The 19,187-nt window shown below is 36.9% G+C and overlaps 1 protein-coding gene across 5 annotated transcripts in view; it reads left to right on the forward strand.

Moving 5' to 3' along the window:
* The window catches only part of PROX1 (prospero homeobox 1), a 59,148-nt gene that overhangs the window by 25,656 nt on the left and 14,305 nt on the right, over positions 1-19,187 (forward strand). The window lies entirely within an intron of this gene.

Below are 19,187 nucleotides of genomic sequence, written 5' to 3' on the forward strand. Positions count from 1 at the left end.
CAGATATCTATTATCTTAATTTCACAATTTCATTAGCATGCCTTCTAATCAGGCATTTTTGTGCGTGTGTTTTAGGGAATATATTTTAGTTTGGGGTTTTTTCCCCTAAAGAAACCAAAATAAGGAAGGAGCTTATGGTTTTAATATGTAAACTTCAGGCATTTATATTAATATATATATATGTAATATATATATATATACAGGCAATATATATATTTATTTGTGTGTGTATGTATGTCTGCATATATATATATATATATATATATATATATACATATGCCTGTATATATATATATATACAGACGTATGTATACATATATATATATATATACACAGACAGACAGACAGACATAAACATAATTATAATATGCATATATTGCGTTGCTTAGATGATGCTTATGTTACATAGTGTTTATATATATTATTGCTCTGTACTAAGGACACAAACACTGGCCAGAAAAAAAATATTTGCCTGAAAAAGGTGTGGGACTATGAGCTGGTACTTGTTTATTGGCTGCTGTGGTGGTTCAGCAGATAGTTATCGTTAGCATGAGGGACTTCTGTGATACAACCCAAGCTCTTCTGTCATGCTGATCATGACATTTGTCTGGTTTCTGCTAATTAGGGTAATAAAATGTTAGGATAGGGGATGGAACAAAAGTTTTGCAGATTCTGTTCCTTAGTGATGGAGTAAAGGAGATAGTGAGGATGGGACTAACCTGTGACTCTTGGCTAGATGCCATGTAACCTTGAAGGCAAGAGTGTTCTTTTTTGGGCCACATTCCATAACTTGATGTTCATATTCCCTTGCAAGACAGATACTCATTAATGCCTAGAGGAGTTCTTAATTTTAGAAGAAAAGGGGGTAAGTGAATCCAGACCTAGCAATAATGCCATTTGACTCAGTCTGCCCTCCCTGCTTCCCTCTTCCCCTGATCTTCCTTCTACACATTTTTGGCAGGAATTGATTACTAATGGACCAAGGTGACGTGGTATATTATAAAGAACAGAATGTGGAAGTCTGAGAGTCGGGAAGTTATTCTTTTTTCCTTGAAAGAGCAGATAGTTACACTGTAAAGCTCCAGTTTGTGTTTGCTATCCAAGATAAATATATTTTCATGCCAAATGCAGTGTAAATGAACTTTTTCATTTACTGAACTCATTAAAAATGAGGACCTTCTCAGTCATATAATATTATCTTAAAGTTTCCATTTTAACTGGTTAATTGTATCCATGTATAATATTAATGGACTTTTTTTTCCTAATAAAGAAGAAAGCTTCAGAAAAAAAAAAAAAAAAACTAATAGCCAAGCTAATATTAAAACTCTTCATTCTAACAGGGACATCTTTATTCGACCATTTAAGTTATGTAAGATGCTGCATTTTGAAATCATCAGTTATAAAAATAAATCACATATTATCCTAACTGCATTTTAAAAAAAAAAAATTAGAACTTGGATAACTCCAACCTGATGATACTATTGTTCATTTTTTGTTTCTCCTCTTAATTATTCCATTTTCTCTGCCTAAAGAGGAGAGTGTTTTGGGGCAGAGTTTTTGGTGCTACAATCACTTTTTACATTTAATGTTGTATGAGGCGTTCTACTAGCAGCATGTGTCAGTCAGCTTTTATAAAAGACTTGCCCAGAACCCATGTTGTGACTTGCGAATTTTTTGTCTGACATACTTAGGTAAACATATCATTAAAAGATACCTGAAAGTTTACAATATAGTCTAAACTTTACCTGACTAATGTTCAATTTCCACTCATAATTCAAGAGGCAAAGAAAGTCAGAATAGATTATAATGAGAATGGTATCCAGTGACCTGAACATTTGTTTTATTCAATATCATCCCTTATACTGATCTATGTTGATCTTTTAATATATTTGAAACCTGATATTTTTCTCTTTTTCACAAGTTGGTCTCATCTACTGCTCTCTTAAGCTATCTCTTCTTTCTTTGACTCAACGTGGAATGTACCTCATTTCTTGAGGGATTAAGTGCATAAAGCATGGGACTTGGGTAGGAATTTTGTCACTTACTACTTGAATGTGGGCAAGTTATCAAATCTCTAAGTGCCTGTTCTTCCTCCTCTTCTCCCTATGAATATTTTCATTTTACATATGAGAATCAGTGAAAAAGAACCTTGGAGGAAAAGGGCTTTTAGCCTGGGTCTGAAGTACGAGCATGGATTTGTCACGCCTCCACCCCACCGAGAAATTTGAATAATATTAAGTACTTTTGAGTCAAGTTCTTGGCATGTACTAATAAAAGCCTCAGATAAGGTTATCCCTTCTTTCCATGCCTTTGTGCATAGATGTCTGAGCTTAAGTAAGATCCTTAACAAGCCACCAGCCTTATCATTTTAGCTTTACCAGTATGGCCTTGTGGCTGGGGGCCAACAATGAATATAGCACCTCTAGCTGAATACAATGACTAACATTTTTGTGGGCTGATTTGTTTCCATATTTCTGTTTCCTCTCTTAAGGTCAACTGAAATGGGGCAGATATTTTGAGTAGAACTAGGGGGAAAGGGTAAGGGAAAGAATTGTCCATATTTTCTCTTTTATTGTCTTGATTTGAGGTAGCAGACGGGGATAATTTCTTTTGGGTTTTGTCTGAATTCAAAATATCCAATTAAGTCAACCAATAACAAATAAAATATCCCCACACTCACTTATTTGGTTATCTCCACAGACAATAAAAGGAAATTTCTTCACTAAAATTTTCATTTCTCAACTGATTGTTTTGACATTGTGTAAACTTAGCATCGGGCAAAACTAAAGTTACAAGGGCTCTTGAGAAATCTCTTGAGGGAGGTCTGTGACAGTTCTATCCTCCCTCAGATCCACCATTTTCTTTTCTACCCTTCTCCATCAAATACATGATTTTTTTCTACTATTCCCATTCAAATCTGTTATCTTTTTTTCTACTGTTTTTCTATAAGATGCATTTTTTCTTTTCTCCTTTTTTTTCTTTTCCCTTCTTCCATTCCTGTATTTCCTTTCCTTTTTTTTTTTTTTTTTTTTTTCTCTATGCATATGACTTACAATTGCCAGTAGGATTAAAATCCATTATAACTCCCCTACTACAGTGAGCAGAAGGGCTGAGAGTTAAGTTTTGTAACAAATCAAAAGAAAAACTGGCTGGTTTAGATGTTTCAAAGCCCATGTAACACTGAAATACCTACGCCACATAGAAGCTTATATATCAGCTTACAAATTTGTCAAGGGTTCTGGGCATAGCTTCAGAGTTAGGATGATAAGGGGCAATAATAGAAGATCTAAAGGGAATGGTAGTATGAGATTTATTACCAAAAAAGAAAAATATTGCCTTAGTCATATGGGGAAAAGGGTACAATTGTGGGGTATTTAGCAATAAGATATAATTGTTCTTCTACATTAAATATTTGATGAGATTACCCACAATAAATTAACTTCCCTAGGTACTATGGTTCATACTTACTTTGTACTCATTCCCCATTTAAGGACTTCTGGAAATTTTTCATGGAACAGGGCAGAAAGGAGATTTGGAGTCCCTTTTAAAAATCTGTGACTGTTAGTTTGGGAAGATATGTCTACAGTTGTGTTTTACTTATTACTTTACCTAGGTTTTTTTTTTTCCCCATTGCATAGACCCCTAAACCATCATAGTCACTTTATCTCTTCAAAGACTTCTTTATGTATTTCATAAGGGATTTAATCAATTTAACTGATTTGTGAATCCAAAAGAATTTCTTTATTGAAATGAATGCAAGTTTTATCAGTTCTGAAAGGAGATGATCCATTTATCAGGGTTCTAGGAGCATAGATCTACAATTGGAGGGATTTAGGAGATTAGCTATTTTACAAATTCAACAGCCAAGATCCAGAGAGGTTAGTGACTAACCCAAGATCACCAGAGCAGTGCGGAGCAGAGATCTGATCCTATTATTCCATATTCAGTCAGAATTCTTTCTACCATATTAGACTTCTTCCTTTCATCATCCTACCTATTTTTTCCATCACCCTATGGTAGATTTTGGAAGTTTGGGGTGGTGAATAAGAGTTTGGAGAAGATATGACTAATCTATCACCAAATGATTTTAGTTCAACAGATAAGGAGAAATGATAGGGAGTAAAGACAATGGATAATATTTCCATTATAGTAATTTAAGGATCTTCTCTCATTGAAGGATCTGTGGTTAGATTAGTGATAAGGCTTAGAGTAAAAAAAAAGAATTGAGCTCATGGGCCTTCCAGTCCCATCAGCAAACTAATCATTTGTCTTCCTGTAAATTTGCAGCTCTTGAGCTACTGAGTAAGATCATTTCTGCCCTTATTCACTATAGACCATAGTGTTTTGGGTGGGAGTCATGGGAAGGAAAGAGGAGTATTTAATCCATTGATTAGTAAGCTTTCAAATGCTACTTCCTCCATACCACTGTTAGATGTTCAGCCATGGCCACCTGTACATCTGACATTTTTCTGGGTGACTATTGGCAAATCAGTTACCTCCACAGATCGTTGAACATTTTCCTGCCTCCCATTTGGACTTATCCAGGACTGACTTCATATGATTTGTCAAGAGGGAATTTTCAAAAGCAACTCCCCCATTCCCCAACTCCACCACTTCCAAGCAAAACCACACCAAACAAAATTAATGTTTGCTATTTGGGAGAATAGCAAATGCATTTGGAAAACTTTCACCCATATCATCATCTCTTTAAAGAAAAATGAGGACAGGTGGGTTTAGGAAGAGCACCTCTCCTCTCCAAAGAGATATTTAATGTGAATTATCATTTGGAAAGCTAGTGCATGGATATACTTTTACTGCAGACAGACTCAGTCTTTTGGCCTAAAAGCTATCAACTCATTTGAGCAATCACAAACCATGTTTAGTGGGTAGTGAGGAAGAGAAGATGTCCTTCCCTTTTTTTCTTTGCCAGTTCTACCAGTGACAAGTCAAATGGATTCTTTAAGAAACAAATCCTTCCTCCTCCCCTCCTCCCTTCCCCTCATTTTCTCTCTCTCTCTCTCTCTCTTTCTCTCTGTCTCTCTCTGTCTGTCTGTCTGTCTCTCTCTCTGTCTCCCTCTCTCTCTGTGTCTCTCTCTCCCTCTCTGTCTGTCTGTCTCTCTTTCTTTCTCTCTGTATTTCTATATATACACACATGGTATATCATACATGTATATATATATATATATATATATATATATATATATATCTCACTCTCTGGGGATACATTTCTCATTTCTTTTGCAGAATTGCTTTCTGGGATTAGAAGGAGAATATTCTAAAGGGACCAAGTTCAGAGTTGGGAGGGGGGTGAAGAGACATTCAGCTTCTAAATGAGGTCTCCTTTTTTTACATTTCTGTCCTTTTGGTATTCAAGGTGTTCATCAATATAATGAAGTAGACCCATTGATTTATCATCTATTTGGTAATGTCATTACATTTTTAGCTCCCTGTGTCTTTTTGTCATTGGGTTACATTCAAGCACAGTAAAGACCAACTTTGAAACCTCCTTACTCAACAGCTTTATTAGTTATAGCATTCCACGACCTTTCTCAACATTCTTAAAGAAAAAGATAGAGTGTAATGTCGCCTTGCTTTGCTTATTGTTCTTTGTTGGGGTGAACAAAGCATTTTCGACAGTGGCTATAGCACATAATTATACAGCTTTCAATAGCAGTGTCTTGGCACATATCAAAGTTCAGAAGAGCCTTTAGAAAAAAAAAGCTGTTTTGTGGCAGCCCGGGGAGGGTCTCATCTTTCCTTCAGAAAATAGTTCAAGGCTCTTCTGTCAAGCTTTCCTACTTAGAGCTTTTTCTCCTCCTGCTTCATAAAGTTTAAAGGGGATTCAGTGGAGTTCTATGATCTATTTCCTTTGAAAGATTGTTCCTCTGCACAGAGAAGTCCTTTGACTTCAAGAGTTCACAGATTCATGTCTTTAGGTATCATATGTCTGACCTTATCAGTTACTCTATTTAATGTAGGAGAAAAAGTCTCAACTCTTTGTGTTTGTCTGTTTTGCCTCTGTGAAATGATTTGGTGAAAAGACCATCCTTTTTAACACACCACTGAGAGGCCGTTTCTGACTGTAACCTACCCTGTGGCTCTGCTCTCTTTAAAAAAAAAAAAAAAATTGTCCTTGTGTTTTGTGTATGGATAATTTCACAGTGAGAATAGAATTATACAAGGACAGGCGCACACACACAAAAAAATCTTTTGCTCTCCCTCTTACCTCCCTCCCCCTATCCCACCCCAAATGGTCTATTGGCTATTTTGGTGGCTGTACCCCAACAGGCAAAGCCATTTAACAAACACGGAGCTAGCGGCTGGAGTGCTGGGACAGCAGTAGGTTTTTTCCCTTGCTTCGACCTACCCCTAAGGCCTTCATAATTAATTGTCCTTCAGAGATGAGGAAAGTTCAGAGACAGTGTGTGTAGCGATGTCTATTGTCTGACATTCAGCTCTCCTTCCCTCTGCTCTTTTTCTTCATTCCACAAAGGGTTATCAATAGGAGCAAGAGAGCAAGCTCTCTTCTATAACAGCTGCTGGTGGTGGTTGTAGCTTTCAGTGGGACGTTATCATTGTACTCAGCCCATCTATGGATTAAATGGAAAGTTCTAACAGCCTTTTTTCAGACTTGCATGTTTATTTCATCTAGATTAAACAGAATTGTTTAGCTTAACTAAAACCTGTTCAAAGCTGGCATTTTTTTCCTTCAGATGGCAGAAAAAAAATTTTTTTCATCAGCCTTCTCTTTCTTGCTTTTTTTAACCATAACTTTTTTTTGCAAGGCATATGGAAGAAAGGTTAATGAACATATATTCATTTCTCTCCAGCACATTCTATAAACTTTGAAAAGCAACCTTCATTTTAGTAAATATTGTCTATTTCATTTGGAAGCTATCATTTCTGAAAACAGATTATTGTGATAGAGAATCCTTTTGTTTCACTTTCAGTGAATGATTTCAGGAAATCTTTACTACTGATTTTTTTAAACATGAAATAAAACAAAATTAATACTATCTTTTTCTTCTTCTTCTTCCTCCTCCTCCTCCTCTTTTTCTTCTTCTTCTTCTTCTTTTCTTTTTGACTAAAGCACTGAATAAAATGTGTGTCACATTTGAGAAGTGTAGGAAAAAATGCCTATTAATTATCATTATGTTACCGTTCCTGCTAAATAAGGTGAATCCAAGAAAAACAAACATAATCGTTCTTCTGTAGTGCATTTGAACTAGTAAATTAGAAAGGTATAAGTTGTTGGGGCTTTTTCAACCATATTATATACTTCAGTACTAGAGGGAGCAGTCAGGTCATTTAAAAAAAAAAAAAAACTAAATATAAAAATGTACTTCCTGGAATTTTCAGTGAAAGAACATCTGAAGCATGGGTCTTTTTTTTTGTCCCTATTAAGTTACTCTCCAGGTTGTTTTACTACAGATTTTCCTGTATTTAAGGAGAAATTGTATGTGAAATAGACATAACTCATAAAATCACACCAAAAAAAGAAGTCATAAAAAATTCAAATTATTCTTATGAATCTTTCATTAGAAGCAATGAAAAGGGACATTGGTATAGCCAAATCCTTTGTATGAGAAGCTCTTCTTGGGCTTTGCTTATCATTGTCTTTCAGTTTCCAAACAGACTTTCACTTTAAACCTGACAGAAGTCACCTAAAAGCCAGGCAGTTGTACTAACACAAATACTTACCTTACCAAGAGAGTCACTGCTAAGTGATTAGAGATACTTAGAGTCAGTGCTTGAAATAGGGTTTGATTGTTTTTTTCTTATACCATTCCCCCCTTCTCTTTTTAATACTAACTTTGGGTTGCTATTTTATTGATAATTAATAAGACTCCCATTCCTATGGGATCCTCTATTCCCCCCTTTCCATTTTTTCCTCACGCTTACCAAGTTGCACCTCAACTGGCACAGAGTTTGATGCTTTTGAACTTGACAGAAGTTTGGGGACCTTTTGAGATTCCAAATTCTCTTTCTTCTCTTCTCCCTGCCTAGTCCCTTTCTTCTCAATTCTTTCCACTCAACTCAAACAAATCCTTCTCAAGCCTTCAGATTTCTGTTGCCACTTCAGACTATATTCAACAACAACAGAAGGAATAGAATAAAGACTTCTAAGGGAGAAGGGGGGAAAGCACCCATTTTTTCAAGAGTCATCATCACCTTAGGGTTCCGGGGGGGGAGGGGGCAGCTGAAATCACCGCAAGCACCCTGTTTGCCCAGTCAAGTCACTCAGGACTCAGTGGCAGCAGTCATGAGAGATGGTAAGTCGTTCCTGTGTGTTTATTACGGGCCTCTAAAGACTCTTATTTATTCTCTCCCATGTCACCTTGTGTACAGTCTGGTCTGTGACACTGATGGTGATTATGTCATTATTTTGCTCTGGGGGCTTTGGCACATCTGCAGAGCTGATGCACATCTTCTTTGTTACGCTGGCATACGTCCCATATCGCAAATGCTTCATTAGCCTTACTGCCTGCCTCCTTGCCAGACGTGAGGGCCCAAATCCAGCCTCTCTTTGCTTCATTCTTTTGTGTGCTTGATGATCATCTATTCATCTTCGTGGTTCTTCCCTATTTTCCTCGACTTTTGAACTCCAGATGTCCTAGGTTTGGGTTTTTTTTTTTTTCCACCCAAATCACTCCAAAGTCCACAATGAGAAACAAGGTGACTCTTCACCCCTCCTAAGTCATCTGACCCCTTTTGACCTCTCCTGCTTTTTCCCTTCTCAAATGAATAGGGACTTTGAATAGGCCCCCCACCAGGACAGTTAACATTTTCTAACTTGCAATTTTAAAAGGAGTTGCTTATAGTTTATGATGGCTGGTAGGAACAGATTCAAGGGTTATTAGATATTGCTTATTGTATGCTTTCTTTATCCCACTCCCTTCACCCTACCCCCATTCACTCTCCCTGGTTCTTTTATTTTTTCCACACAGTGCTGCATTTTACCAAAGGGTTTTCAAAAAGAAGCTTTGAATGTGAGCACAGGAAATTTTCTTCCTGCCTCACTATGCAGGTTGTACTGTATTGAGGTCTCCTCTTCTCTGAACGGAACACACACACACACACACACACACACACACACACTCACACACACACACCCTTGCTCTCCTTCTCCCCTCCAGCCCATTGACTTACTATTAAATTTTGGGGGTGGTTAAACACTTGGCCCTTTTGAAACAGAAAATTATTTCACTCCCTAAATGTTTTTTTTAACCTTTCAGAGATAATACTATAGAGTCAGTCCTGTTCCTTTCACTAATATGTGTTAGCTTCTTAACTAACCAGAAGAGGTTTAAAGCTTACTATCTTGAGCAACGATTAGTGATAAGGATATGTTCTATAGTTTCTTTGTTTTTCTTAATGTAAATGAATTGAGCTATGTTAATATATTACAGACAGCTCCTTCAGGAAGTGCTTTGATGAGATTTCTTTCTTCCAGTCCTCCTCACTATAAAGCTCATCATTACTCTCTACCCCAATAAAAGATTTTTTAAATTTATTTTCATCTTTGATTAAAGCCCATTCAGATTTGAGAAGATGCTTCAGTGTGAGTGGCACATGCTCTGTGAGGTTATGGCCACGTTACTTCCAGTGAATTTTAATCAAGACTGTAGGACAAAGACCTTGGCATGGGTTAAAAAACAGTTTTCCCCAAGGGAAGCAATTGTTTCTTGGTAGACTCAGAGTTGTCACATTGTACCAGATCACTGACCCCTCTGATCTCCATCCCCTCGAGATCACTGAGCCAGACCCTAGTGTGGGGAATTGTTCTGTTGATATGTAAGTAGAGTCATAAATTTCTATAGCAAGGAGCCTCAGAGATAATCTAACCTTAGAGGAAAGAGTCCAACCTCATTTTTACAGACAAGTGGCTAAACCAAAAACAGAAACAACCCCAAAACATTAAGTGGCAAATCTGAGTAGAATCCATATCTCTTGAATTCCCATTCATTATTCTTTCTACTAGGCCATATTTTGACAGTTAAAAACAACAAAAATGCCATCCTGGGATAGCTGTGAATCATCCAAGTTAATGTGGTCTTTGACAGTGGCACAAAAGAATGTTTTGTGGGAAGAGAGGCTTTGGGTAGAAGTTGAAGAGAATCAATGTTTTGCTCAAAATAAGGATTCATTTCCTAGCAATTCAAGCTATCTAGAAATGGAAGGAGCTGTATTAGGAAGATCTTAGATGTCTTCAAGCAGGTTCTGAATGCTGGCTTTTCAGGGATATTGTACAAAGGGATTTCTATTCAGATATGAGTTGAATCAGATGATCTCCAAGATCCCTTTTTGTTCTGAGATCATTTCTAACTTTCCATGGGAAAAAATATACACAAAACTATAAATTAATTTTAGCTCTTTATAAAATAAATCTTATTTTCAGAATGTATCATTTCTCACGGCACAGAACCATAAATTTGCAACCAGCTGAGAAAAAATAACACTTTATTTCTGTTGGCCAAAAACTATTTTCCCTGAATTCCAAGAGGTGCTCCCTAGTTATAGTACTCAATAATAACAATGATAACAACCCATGTCTGTATATGGCTTTAAAGCTTACAAAAACACTTTATCTGCATTATCTCACTTGATCCTCATAGCAACTCAAAGAAGTAGGTACTATAATGATTCCCATTTTATAGATAAGGCAACTGAGGATGTGAAATGTTAAGACTTACCCAGAACCATGCAGCTAACTAGCAAACATCTGAGGTAGGATTTTAACTCAAGTCCTCCTGACTCCATCTCAAGCATTTGGAATTTTAGAATTCCAAATAAGTCTTTACTCAAACTATCCATGTCTTTCTTGACTTAATAGACTTAAATTTTATCTCCCCTCAGCCTTCCTCTCTCTAGAATGGAATCTTAAACCCAGTAGTCTAATCTCATATGGAAATTACTCTATCCTCTAAATCATTTTAATTGGCCTTCTGTGAACCCTTGGCAGCTCCAATGTGTTTTTCTCGGAATTATACTTGGTTTTTCAGATGATTAAGCCATCATACCTAAATTTAGGCCACTGTACCTGACGTGCATACCCCAGGTGAGGAGGGTCTTTCTTTTGTTGTCACACTAGCTATTCATCCTTTAAAGCAGTATAATCTGAGAATGAGCATCTTAGTAGCACTTGTTCATTGGAATTATCTTTCAATTGCTACAGGAACAGAGTATCAGAATCTCAGTAACCATGGTAAATATAACTGTGTCCACATGACGTCAGTCAACTGGATGAAAATGAAGAAATCAGTCCTTTTATCTGAATATTTTTTAATTTTTATAGATAAAATATCTTGTATATCTGAGTTTGCATCCAGAAAATGTCCACTAAAGACAGTTGCCATCAGGCTAGAGTGGACTTGATGTTACCATTGAAAATATCAATCAAATCTGGAGAGTTCATGGCCCTACATATTACTCGGTGTTATCCTCAAGAGGCATTTTAGCCCCTGAAATGTTCATTAACAAAGAAGTATTCTCACAAATAATTAAAAATAATAATGACTGTTAATAGTTATATGGTACTTTGAGGTTTGCAAAACATATATGATCTCATTTGAAACCCAACCACAACCTTGGGAGGCACATGCTGTCATTATCTCTATTTCACAGATGAGGATACAGAGGCTGAGGAGGTTGAAAGGCATGTCCAGGATCACAAAGCCAGCAAGGATCTGAAGCTGGATTCCAACTCAGATCTTCCTGGCTGCAAGCCTAATGCTCTGTCCATTGCTCGCTCTTGTGCACATCCCCTCTCCCCCCCCCCCCACACACACACCACACACACACACACACACACACACACACACACACAAACGCACACAGAGTTGTTTAAACTGCTTTGGTTCACTGCTTCAGCAGAGCAAGGCTTTCTTGTGTCCCTCCTGTTGCATCACTCACTAAAGCACAGAAAGTGGGAGATTTCTGGGTTTTTCCCTCCCTTCCTCTCTGGTACTAATAATCAGTTAGTACAAAAAAAGGTTTTCAGAATAGAAACTGACTTGCTTCCATTGTACCAACATTGCCACTTTTCTTCCCTCCTCAACCCCATCAAGTAACTTTTCCCAAAGAGCAAACAATAGGTTCCTTTCAATTAATCTGATTTGAGGGGTTAGCAACTGGACTGGGAAAAAAGATCTGCACAAAGAATCAGGAGACCCGAGTTCAAATTCTGACTCTGACATTGTGACCTTTGGAAAATGGTTAACTTCTCTGGATTTTATTTTCTTCATTGGTAAAATGGAGGGTTAGACTAGATGATCTTTTAGGGTCTTTCCAGCGCTATTTTGTAAGATTCTGAATGACATTCCTCTCAAAATAAGGCCTGTTACATCACTAGAGAAGGTAAAATAACCCTAAACATTTTGCAAAGCTTTAAGAGGTCAGAGTGATGGCTCTTGCAAGTCAGAAGTGCTCCATTCAGGGCCCTCATTCTTCTGTGCCATTCCTGCAGCCTAATTATCTCTGTAAAAAAATCTCCAGGGACCCCATTTGAGTCTTTACCGAGGCCTCCGCTGGGCTTATCTGAATATCTGCCATACCCTTGGGGACAGGATAACTGACCTGCTGGGAATACCGAGATTTAATTTTGGGGCATAAGCCCTTTACTGCCTGGAATGACGCTGATTGTTACCAAAGAGCAAAAGAGGAAATAAGTAAAAGTTAGATTTTCTGAACACTTTGTAGGTGATTTTTGATTTTCCTACTATATCTTCATGAGTGCCCTTCAGATCAGAGTATAGACATGGCAAAAATAAGAAAGAATTGATTTACTGAACATCTCCCATCCTGTCCAATCCAACCTAAAACCAGCTAAGCTCGCTCGCTCTTCTACTGCTTTACTTCAAGTTCTCTCTTTGGATAGAACTTTTTTTCCATAACCTACCTCTCCTTCCTGTTGCCCACATCAAAAGATAAAAGTTTACAAATCTCTGTGTGTGTGTCTCTATCTCTCCCTCTCTTTCTGTCTCTGTCCTTGTCTCTATTTCTCCCTCTTTCTCTGTCTCTCCACCCTTCTCCATTTCCCTCTTCATTTCCCTAGATGTCAATAGCATAAGATCACAAAAATCTCTTTCACTGAGAAATTTTGTTTATTGTGAGTCTATACAAATTTGTAATTTCATTAGACTGGGGAATTCTCCATGTGGACACGCTCTTTACCAACATAGATCAGCAATACAGTCAGTGCAGAACTTATTCTTAGAAAAAGTTCTTTAAGACATTGAGAAGCTAAGTGATTTGTCCGTGGTCACAGAGCTGGTATATGTCAGAGACAGGACTTGTCCCCAGGCTTTCCTGATTCTAAAGGCAGCCACCTATCCCCTCTACCATCAGTAGCCAACAAATGTTCAGAAATCTCCTGTTTCCCATATATTGGTAATGGATAATTGGCTCTGGTGTTGATTGTTGCTGGGTCTGTTAGAGTAAGGAAAGGGATATTAGAAAGTTATAAAATAAAGATTTGGTAATTTTAAATAGCTTTGGGCAAAGTTGTATTTGCTAAGTGAGAACAAGTATGGGGGAAGGGGAGGATGACAGACAGAGAAATTAGATAAAAGGAAAGAAAAGTCTTTTTTTTTTTTTTTTGTAAATATAAGACAAAAAACAATCCAAGGTGAAGGAGTGATTTTTCTAATGAATTAATAATGTGGAATTTGCTTTGCTTTTTCCTTCTCGGAAAAAGAAATTTTTGGGAAATTGCCATTTCAATATGGCAATAAGATTTCTGTCCCAAACATCCTCTCAAGTACTTTTAAAGCTCAAGGCCTTAGCCTTGAAGCTCATTCCAGCAATTCTGCTCTTCCTTTCAAAATTGTTTGCCTTGCATCTCCCAGGGATCTCAAAGCTTTTTACAAACTTTTATGTGACATGACCTTAGAGGGAAGGTTGGAACTTCTGAAATACAGTCATCCCTTGGTCCATGATGAAGTGTTTGCTGAGTTGCTGATCCTAGCAGCAATGGGCTTCCTATTTTGGAAAGAGAGAGGAAAGTGCACAAAACAGATTGTCTCTAGTCTTAGGAGTTGTCAGTCAAAACCATGTATTAGAATATAGGACACCCTTGTCCTCTATGGTGACTCATGGATCTTGGATATCACAAGAAGTCACTTCATCTTCAAGCTTAGAGGAGATATCTGAAGGCTTAAAATACTCTCTAAAGCATTGTTTGCACAGGGGAAGTGCCAACTTGACAATCACAATTTCTGCCCATTTCATCATTGAGAGGTGTCAATTATTCAATTACTGGCTCTCAGTTTTCCTGTACCCAGTAGATGCCTAGGTTTCTTACCCACATTTCCCACCAAGGAAATACAAGACTTTGTTGAATATTGGACTAACATAAGTAAGATGAAATTAGAAAGACAGATCTTCTGGAAAAGATAATTGTGAAATATATTGCAACACCAAATAGAAATAACATAGGATTATCTGGGCTATTATTAAGTTTAATGAATATGAAGGTCAAACAAGAGTTAGTCGAAGGTTTGCTGTCCAAGTAGGGACCATGGTTGATACTTCTTGGCTTATTATTTTAGTTGGTAATCATATACAAGGTAAGAAAAATAATATTGGAATATTATCTACTTCCCAAGGCTCTTAGGTCCCCAGCACAACCAGGATATAATTTCCCTTGCAAGTTTTAAGTGATGTATAACATCCAATATGAGCAATACACTGTTCCAACACAGATTTTTTTTATCCAAGATATCGGACAGATTTTTATACTGTTATTCTGTTTATATTTGGCAATAAGCAAAGTAAGGCTGTAATGCACAACAGGGCATAACATATGTTGTGGACAGGATATGAGGTGTAATAAGGATATTTATAAATATTGTCTTTTATTTATTTACCTAACCATTCAATATCTATTTCTCTTTCTTTCTCCCTTCCTTCCTTCCTTCCCTCCTTTATCTTCCTTTATCTTTATTTTTTTAATTCCTTCCTTCCTTCAGAACAGTGATTGAACAATGTAAGGGACTCCTGGTGAGGAAGCTCCCTCCATGAGCATAGATCTGCAACTGTTTTGTAATTTAAAATGTAGTCTAGGGACACTAAGTTGAAATTACTTCCCCAAGATCATGTAAACCATTATGAATCAGAGATAATATTTGAAATCAGGTCTGGCTCAGAAGGTGAACATCCGCTGTGCTATACTGCCTCTTTTTTTTTTCTTTTTTCCCCATAATATTTTAAATATCATAAATTTAATGATATGTAGGTATTTGTCATGTCAAGTTTATGTTAGACTGAAGAATCCCAGTCCCCCAGCAGTATCACACAAGTTTCTAACTTTGCTCCTGCTCATGGAGTATGGATGAACTCCTCAGTTTAGCATCATCTTAGTATTTACTGGTCAAAAAGCATCTAGTTGTGGACTTGGATATATAGGTGCAAATCTAATAGTTCTTTATGCAGAACATGTCTATATGTAGTTTAGAGAAATGCTTTATGACCAGATTAAGGTGTCATTAGCTGACCCAAGAGACCTTGGTTAACTGTTGAAGACATGTTACCACATTACATTTGGGTGAGACTAACCTGCCTGACCCAGAGAAGCAAAGAATGAATACTGGACCAGTAAAGAAGACCTTGTAAACTGAATGCAGGAATAGAGACAAGGTTTGTGATGTCATTGGTGTAAAGAATTCTTGAGTGAGAAAACTCTCTCTGTCCCTTCAGCCTCTAGTCTTAGAGAGTTGCTTGGATCACTGAGAGGTTCAGTGATTTGCCTGGGAACAAACAACCTGGATATATTAAGAGACAGGATTTGAACCCCAATTCTTCCTGGTTTTGAAGCTAGCTTTATCATCTATTCTACACCATATTGCTTCTCATCAAGTCTTGGTTATCCAAGATTAAGAAAAAAAAAACAATATTTTCTATAGTTATTTATCCGGAAATCTGGACACAGTGAATAGATTGCTGAACTTGGAAAATCACAACCTCTCACTGCCTCAGTTTTCTTGTCTGAAAAACAGAGTTAATAAAAGCATTCACCTCACAAGGTTGTTGTAGAGACAAAATGAGAAATTCATAAGGTACTTTGTAAACCTTAAAGTTCTATATAAATGTTTGCTAATTATTTTTTTTAATCTCCTAGACTTAAAAAATTTTCCAATAGAAAGATTGCTCTATTAAGGAGTTAGCAGAACTGAGTTATATTTACATCTTTCATACTAACTCTCTGAGAGCTAGGCAAGTCATTTAGCCTTTCCAAATTTCAGCTTCCTCATATATCAAATGAGAGAAATTGGTTTATGTGTGTGTGTGTGTGTGTGTGTGTGTGTGTGTAAAGAAAAAAGAGGCTTTCCCTAAGTAAGGCTTTTCCCTAAGTAATACAGACACATGAAGAAGGAAGAATTAAATCTAGTAAGAACATATCATCAAAACAGCAAAACCTATCTAGAACCATAATATTCAAGAATAAGTCATTAATATAACATTTAATAAACCAAATTACAATCTTTAGGGGTTCGTTTTCTTGGGATTTTACCCAGAATCTATAAAATTCTCATACCTTCCTCCAGAACCTATTTTGAAAGATTGCAGTTATAATCTATATAAAAACTTAAGCTTTTACTGAAAGCTTGATTCCAAGTTGGGAGACCAAGGCCATGTTCAGGTAATGCTTCTATCCTTGGTTCATCTTGTTCCATGCCAAGAAAAGCCAGAAGTATCACCGTATCAGTTCATGACATAGTTTTTTCCCCACACCATGAGAATAGAAACTAAAATTTACTGAGCCTTTTACATGGCATTTCATGTCCATTTATGTGAGATCCTTAACTTTACTTAGAGATAGTCTCTGAGTGAGTGTTTATGGGGGTTTTTCAAATTACATTTCCTCCAAAGAGTCATTTCTACTGAACCATGCCCAATTGCTACCTACCACTGATAGTATTGTCTACTTCTGTTTGTTCAAACTTAAGACTATTTTACCTCTAAGTGATCCTGTCATTTGTACCATGTGCATTCCCAAGATCAGGGAAATTGGTTTTTGTTTGCTATCTTTGATGATGGTCAAAACTTTTGACACCTTAACTTTGTCTAAGGGAAGTCCTGAAGTGATTTATGAATCACTTATGACTTATGAGGAAAGCAGTCACTCATTTTCTTACTTCTCAACTCTTATGTCCTCTTCTCTCCATCTTCCATCTTCTGACCCTCAATATGACTTCACATGCACAGAAAGCATAACAGCATGAGCAGCTTTCACTGGCCCAAACCTCTGATCCCATACACACGAGAGACCTCGGTTTGGATTTTGACAAGAAATTTTGTTGCTCATCAGGTTAGGTTGAATAAAGATATTTTTTTTTAAACAAGAGGCAAACATTCATGATAGCTGCCTCAAAGCTTCTCTCAAGATGATATAGCCCCTTCTCTAATACTTATATCCTTATCTAAATGCATAATGGCTCATTGCATTTTGTTCCCACAATGAGACACCCAAGAATTCTACTTTATATTCAATTTGAAAGCAAAATCAATCCTGAACCAATCTTATCATTTTTAAAGTATGTTTATCTAGCTTTGTAGTAGGAACAGGCAGACTGTTTGAAGGCCACATACTTTTCAAACCTTGGTTGCAACACGTTGCCCCATTTTGAAACCATCTTTATCTAGCCGAGAAAACTAAAATCTATTTGACAAAGTGGTACTCTGGCCAGTTTATCTTGCAATATGGCTTTAGCTCACTGAGTCTATTGATCTCCTTAAATTAATGTTTACAGAATGCTACTGAATTTTGCTCAACAGAACATTGTTCTTTTGAAGCTTGACTTAAAAAAAACCCACAGTACTGTTTTTGCCATGTTTTCCTTTGTTAGTACCAGGGAAACTCTTCCTTGCCCACCCCACCCCCTGTTACCCCCCAAGGGTAGCCTTGAACTATTACTGTATTCACTTCCTACAAATGTGTTTGCTCTCAGAATATTAGAAGCATGACACATGACTGAACTGTAGTTTGCAACTAGGGTGATTCTGGACAGTTTTTTGGGACTGTTCTCATGATTCTAGGATCCCTTAAGTTTTAATAGAAAGCCAACACAACAGAGTGGATTGAGTGGCAGCCTTGGAATTGGATAGACCTGAGTTTAAGACCTACCTTTGACACAAATTAGGTGTATGGCCACAAGTCACTTAATTTTGGACAGCTTGAAAACCTTCAGTGGTTCTTTATTGCCTCTGGGATGAAAAAACAAAACTAAACAAAACACTATTATCTCTAGAGTAAACTATATGCCTTTCAGATTGACCTTTAAAGTCATCTATAATTTAGCTACAGCTACCTTTCCAGGTTTTGTGCACATTACTTCTCCTAAATAAAATGTAAGGTTCTTGAGGGCAAGGATTGATTGAGTTTTTATCTGATATATATATATACCCAGCACCCAGCACAGTGCTTAAGAAATGCTTGTTGAATTTGTATTGATCAGAATTCACCACACTCCACATTCCCACCACACCAGCCTACTTCCTTTTTTCTCCAAATTCAGCATCTTGGCCTCCACAGCACCTTCTGTGCATTGTACAAACTATACCCATGTGAAAATATACTTCTTTCTCATAGAATCCTAGCTCATGTACTATCTCCTACAAGGAGCCTTCCCTGAACTTTTTAATTATTCTCTCTTGCATCCTTTCTCCTCTCCTTAAATTGGTTTATTCTATTCAATGTAGTTGAATCCTGGATGGTAAGTACTATTTTCACAATTTTATAGATGAAGAAACTGGAAGAGAGACTAATTTACATTGACTCATATAGCTAGTAAATGAGGATGGATTTGAACATAAATAGAAGAGTTGCTGATCTACATTAGTACAAAAAGTTTCCACACCTGGACTTCTAAAACACAGATGAATTCAAAGGACTAGATTTTTTTTGTTAAGTTTTTAACACTACCTATAACATCAAAACAGAAAGGACCTGAGCATAAAACCCAGTCATTGCTCCAGAATCTTCATTATTATATGTCACAATACAGCAAACACTTTGAAAGTATCTCCATTGCTAGTGGTGGAGTCCTATTCTTTATAAACATAGGTGCAAGGGGGCAGGATTCCTCATTAAAATTTAGATGTATTTTTGGAATTCTAAATATAATATTTCATTCCTCATCCACAGATGTCTGCATGTCTCAGACTTAGCATGAGGTTCCATTCAGCTT

Source organism: Sarcophilus harrisii, chromosome 4 (genome assembly GCF_902635505.1).
Source record: "Sarcophilus harrisii chromosome 4, mSarHar1.11, whole genome shotgun sequence".
NCBI classification, from domain to species: domain Eukaryota; kingdom Metazoa; phylum Chordata; class Mammalia; order Dasyuromorphia; family Dasyuridae; genus Sarcophilus; species Sarcophilus harrisii.